The following is a 6,191-nucleotide window of genomic DNA, read 5'->3' as shown; positions in this document are numbered from 1 at the left end:
CATTGATTATCCAGGCAGGGACTACACACATGTTTTACTTTCTGTGCGTATCTTTATCTTTTCCCATGATAGACTTTGTTTTGGCAAAGAACAAACATAGCAAGTGGGGTATGTTCTAAAGTTTCCTGTTTTAGACTTGCCCATTGTGACCATCTCATGTGACTCCTTGAATAATCCAGGATATGCAACTTCTCTGAATTACTTCCTGCATCATGTCTAATGGCTGTAGTTGTTAAAGCTTACTTATAGGGATGAAAAGTCTAATAAGGCATTTTGAAAGCTGGTCAAGGGGCGAAGTCTCATCACAGCTAATATGTACTTCATTTTTAATATAAATTTCTCTAGGCTTAATTTCCAGTGACTGGAGTTTTGTATACTGGGCTGGAGACCACTCTATTCTGTTTCTCTGGGATTCTTTGCAAAAAGCAGGATGACTGAAATTTTCTCCAAGATTGTCTTGGTACTAGGTCCCTCTTTAAGGCTAGTAATGAGCTATCATAGCCCTGTAATACTTCAAATTACTCTATAGAGTTTCGTGTTCCGGGAATTTTAATATTTAGACCCATTCAAACTCAGAAATGACATAATGCTTTGTCACGAACCAGTATGTAAAAGCAGGGATATAATTGCACTCTTGAAGGAAGCAAGTTAGATGTGTAATTCTGCCTAGGTCATCCAGCATGGAGTTTCATTTCAAGAAGCACCTCTGTCTGCTGTCAGGTTTTTTTTTTCCATCAACAGGCCCATAAGTTGATAACCTATATGTTATTTATCAAAACTGTGGAATTCAGACATTTTTCAGGGGTGCATTAATGCTCCCTGTAACCCAGTGCTAGTTCAGAACTTTGGAGGAAACGGTTTGCTTTGGCGGAGAGATTCCAATTTAGAAGAGACAAACCCAGGAGTGTGTCTCCAGCTGCATCTGAGGGATCACTTCTGGCTCCAGCGCGCCTTGACTCTGTCCTGTTAATCCATAGCCGAGTGGAACAGAGGAGGACCCAGGCAATATCTAAATACAGGTAGCTAATGACCTCAGTTACTGCTTTACATCTGTTCTCCAAACTTAGTGGTTATTTTCTTAAATTTGTATTTCAGTCAAATAAGGCTGACTTTATTTTTTGTCTAAATTTCAGATGGTCTTGAGAGTGATTTCAGGATATCACAGCAAATGGAGTGCTTCAGTATGGGCAAACAGGACTAAGGTGTATTGTGCTATTCCAAAAGTTTCTTAAATCCAGTCCTGCAAAGTTGTCTTTTGTTATCCTGCAAGGATTTAGCTTGAGGTCGATTATACTGAATTCCAAATAGTCACATTTATTAAGTGTTACACAGCCTTCAAGGCGTAAACTAGGACTACGGACTATGACGTTTAGAGATTACCTGTGCCATAAAATTTATATTGCTTTTAATAAAACTCATTCCCTAGGATTGTTATAGTACAGAATCTTTGGACCTTGATACAGGGTGTGTTTCTGCTCCTCTGATATTCTCACTGGGCTGCTCTGAACACAAAATCTACACAAGTCTTCCAGAATCAGTTGCAACAAGTCAAATGCAAGTCACCTAATCTCTTTAAACCTATGTGATATTTTCCATTCATGCACATAAGGATTATTTAACCTTATTTACTCCTGAAATAGTCAGTTGCTTATTTATAAGACTGTGTCCTGGGTTTAGCAGTAGCAGTCATTTTTCTCTTTCTTGGTAGCTGGTGCAGTGCTGTGTTTTGACTTTCAGGCTGGGAACAGAGCTGATAATGATGTTTTGGTTTGGCCAAGGACTTTGTAAGCCTCATGGTCTGCCAGGGAGGAGGGAAGCTGGGAGGAAGCAGAGATAGGACACCTGACCCAAACTGACAAAAGAGGTATTCCATACCACAGCACATCATGTCCAGGAGGTAATGAGAGTTACCCAGAAGGGCTAGTGGACTGCGGGGTTGGAGGAGGTATTGGTCGGTGCTTGGTCGGGCTGGGGGGGCGAGTTATCAGTCGGCTTGGTGAGGTGGTGTATTACCTTCCCTTGTTATTTCCTTTATCATTATTATTATTGGTGGTAGCAGTAGTGGTTTGTGTTATACCTTAATTACTAAACTGTTCTTATCTCAACCTGTGGGAGTTGCATTCTTTTCGATTCTCCTCTCTGTCCCTCCAGGAGTAGGGGGAGGGCAAGAAGGGGGGGTGGGGTGTGGTGGTGAGTGAAAAGCTGTCTGGCTGGGTTTAAACCACGACAGACTGTATTTATTTCCTCCTTGCGTTTGGCCATGCTGAATTTGTAAGTCTGGACAGCTGATTTTGTGTATCGATTTTATGGTAACTAGACAGCTATTGTAAGTGACACTCAGTATCAGAGATTTCTGTTACATTGTAGAGGATTTTAAATACTTTTTCTACTCTTAAACACAAAATCAAGCAAAGACAAATATTAAAATAACAAAGGCCTAATGGCACAAAGTTAAAATAACTGCATCTTCAATAAATAGAACTGTGAGCCAGGAAGGTGGCTGGCTTTAGTGGAGGGTAATTCTTTGAGGAGAGCCTCCTACTTGAGTCCTCTAGATGATAGCTACTGTAGTATTAGACAGCAGATAACAACCCTCTAAATGCATGTAAGGAGCAGAGAAGACCCTGGAGATATTTGGCAGTATTTGTTTCCTTCTTTAAGCCATTGTCAAGCAGCTGTCCTCTCAGCTTAAACCAATCCGAATAAATGTCTAATAGTTCATAATGAGGTATTAGTGGGTATTTACTTTCCAGGACTCTGCTAATCGCATGTCGCACCAATTTGTAACGTAAGAAAGAGCCTGCAAGAATGAAATGCATGATCACAGAGCACTTCGTTTTCACGAATTAGCAAAACCCTCCAGAACTAGACCATAACATGACTCTTGCTCTAATGTTAGCCTTCCTGGCATTATTTTGGTTGAGCTTTTTACAGTGACATGCTCCTAAGCCTTGCCTAAGTTATGCCATGCTCTTAGAAGGGATACGGTATAAACACATCTTCCCTGCTCCTGACTGCATTACCTTGCACCTTGCCTATCACCTGTTCTTTCCAAAAGCCCTTCCCATAGCATTTATGCAGCGTAAGACTGGATTCATACATCTGTTTTGTAGCTGAGGCCATTCTGTGACCACTTTCTTGTGCATCTGCATAATTGGGTGTCTTCTCCATAAGGTATTTAAGTCTTTTGTTTAAACTGGGATTTCTGAAGAGCTGTCCATCAATAGAGTAAACCTAGTGATTTTCTGTGAATCGCCAACAGCACTGAGATAGTTTATTTTTATTAGGGGGATCAGCAAATCTCTTAGACAGCTAAAGGACACAAGAGATAACTTTAGTTAAGGACCTTCTATTGCCCTGCTTGATACTAGGTTTTTCTGCAGCACCAAAAGATCAAATTACACTCAGCCCTGAAGCAACATCATCCCATCTGACACAATAGCTATTAAAATTTGGTCATTTCTGCACTACACTGAGATCAAAGCTGTGCAGAGATTCACAGCAGGGCTTCACACAAAGTTAAAATGTGCCAATAATACCCTAGTCCACTGCCTATAAATGGAGGAAATCATTTCTACTTTCATCTACACGTTTTTTTCAATTTCCTTAATTCTTAAGTAGCCCCCTATATGTTTCAGAATGCTAGGAGATTACCAAAATTACTATGAGAAAATCATGTTGGCTTTCAGTAGGATTCAGTATCTAAAGGGCCTCTGACTGCCTACATCTGGTTCTGTACCAGGGGACTTAGGCCTTGGTGTCACTGCTATCCTTTGTGGCACACATGGTACAAGATGCTCAGAAGTTCAGGGTCATTGCTTGAACATAGAAATGCTTGAATAATGCAGTCATCACTAAATTATCTTATAATATAGCATCCCCTTAATTACTGATGAAAATTTACAGAGTAATGTGTTATTCCTGTCTATTATACTGCAAGGATGGTGAAAGGATACATTTAGCTGAGTTGGTGCAGCAAGAGTGCCCCTCCTGAGTTAGATCCACAGAGGGACACCACAGAAGGATAGATAAACCTGACTTCAAACATTAGCTGCATCAATTTCACTATACTTAAATAACCATATTACTAAGCCCTTACTGACTGACTGTGATGAAATGCTCAGCAGTTCCTGACATTAATTATGAGAAATTGACACAGGAGAGAACCTCTTTATCAGACTGTTCTACTCTAGGAGCCTGGTGACCATCTTGTAGTGTTCCCCCCTCCTATATTTTTCTTTGAACAAGTGAATATTTTTTTCAAGGACTGAATGAAGGCTGAATGAGGCCAAGACCCTTGAATGCCTGAGGGCATGTGAAGCGGTGCTATAGCAGGGGGGAAAGGTAGGCAAAAGCAGGTTTTGTGCCCTATATTCAAAGGCTGAAGGTTAGAGCAGTCCAATATTCACCCTGGATGGCCTTCGGAGAAAGGATTACTTATTACACAGGGATGTCTTGCCACAGCGCTTCCATCTTTCAAGCAGGCCTTGTGCAGACAATGCAAATGTGCCTACTTACACTGCTCAGGTTTAAGAAGTTTGTGTAAAGGAGTGTTCAGAGAGGAATCTACAGAGGCATCTCATCACACAGGCTTTTTACAGGGGAGCACACAGTCTGTTAAAACCTTCAAACTCAGCATGCTGACAGCATAAGGGAAACTCCAAGCTGGTCTCTTAAATGCACACCAGGTCAGTGTATTCCACACTGTGATCTCCATTCCAGACATAGCAAAGCATTTACATAGATCAGGATAACTTATACTAGCAGTTGACACTAACACAACTCTCACGTAATGATCCACAAGCAAATATAGGGCATAAGATGCCATGGAAAACATTTTTGGCTGTGGCTTGTCACCCCACAAGGTGTCAATCATGTAACATTTCCTACTGGTGATTTATCCTGCTCCCAAATCATCACTAACAGGTGGAATCTCATGACCATAAAACCTGGTGTGATGACTTTGGTAGTCTAAGTAGCAGAAGGAATGTGGACATTTTAGCAGATGCTATTTTACATCTGAAGCATGGGGCAAAGTGTTGAAGAATATAGTTTTCTTAAGACTAGCTGCTTGTCTTAGCTATGTGTTGAGATATCCTGGTAGAAAAGAGACATTGGTGTAAGTATGATTGCTTAAATTGTGAAAGATCCTGAAGTGGCTACCTCCCAAGGGCCAGGCTGCAGTGCTGTCTGGAAGAAGGTGCAAGGCAGAAATGTCTTTCAGGAGTCCAGTAGTGTCAGATGAGTGGTGAGGTCAGTTTGTACTTGCTTCCATATCAGCTGCCTGATGTGCCAGCGATGAAGCTCTTTGAGACCACTGCTGCAAAGAGAGTTAAGCTATGGGTGGTGAACACTACTAAATACTTGATAATATTACTGTATTGAGGAAACACTTTCCAAAATGCAGAATGTCAGTCCTGAATGCTCCATGCCATGACAGTGACAATCAAAAAGCAGATTCCTCATTTGTTTGTTTGACTGACCATGGACATTAGGTTAGTAGACATCTGTATGAGATGCACCAGTAAGGCTGGTATACTGTGCAAACTCTGGAGATACAGCATCATTCAACTTTGTCTGAAAAAAAGGGACTTGATTCCTTTCAGCCTCATGAACAACACTTGGTGGTCTGTTACTTCAAGTGATGCTCTACTCTCCCTGGCTTTCTGAGTCTCAGAACTGCAGGTCAGAAGAGAAATTTGGACATAAACTGAGCAGCTGGAGAAGGGCAGTTTGTGTCTCTCACTGCACTTCAAAGTAAGTAAATGGAAGGTTAAAAAGAAACAGACACACTGGTTCATACCCTGAGGTTATCAAGTCTAATGAAAATTGTGTTGTGGTAAGGGATTACAATTATATATTCCTGGAGTTAATTCAGAGGGGGGTTAATTCTTTCAGAGGACAAAGGGAAAAATGGCAAATTGAATTAAAATCCAATGAGCAGCATCACTTGTTCTACACCCAGGGAACATGCCATACTACAGGAGCCTGAAAAAGGCAAATGACAGTCAAAACCAGATTTAAAAATACCAGGAAAGTATTAATAATTATTTATATTTTGCATGGCTGAACTAAGTAGAAAATTACTGGGGTTTTGTTCCTAAATCACAGAAAGCCTATTCCACCTAGTCCCTGAGTTTTGTTATGAGCTGAAGAGCTAGATTCATGGCTCTGAAATCCATCCAAGCCAT

At 40.9% G+C, this 6,191-nt stretch overlaps 1 long non-coding RNA gene across 1 annotated transcript; it reads left to right on the top strand.

Annotated features, from left to right (window-relative positions):
- Nucleotides 1–301: 301 nt before the first annotated feature.
- LOC133225583 (uncharacterized) lies at nucleotides 302–5,651 on the top strand. The gene is made up of 3 exons (XR_009729202.1): nucleotides 302–1,019; nucleotides 1,134–1,202; nucleotides 5,607–5,651. It is a non-coding gene; the product is annotated as an uncharacterized LOC133225583 (long non-coding RNA).
- Nucleotides 5,652–6,191: the final 540 nt, after the last annotated feature.

This window comes from Neopsephotus bourkii, unplaced genomic scaffold (genome assembly GCF_033783945.1).
Source record: "Neopsephotus bourkii isolate Nb327-2 ecotype Australia unplaced genomic scaffold, CSIRO-AGI_Nbou_v1 NB_1765, whole genome shotgun sequence".
NCBI lineage: Eukaryota > Metazoa > Chordata > Aves > Psittaciformes > Psittacidae > Neopsephotus > Neopsephotus bourkii.
This window is presented reverse-complemented; position numbering and strand designations above follow the sequence as displayed.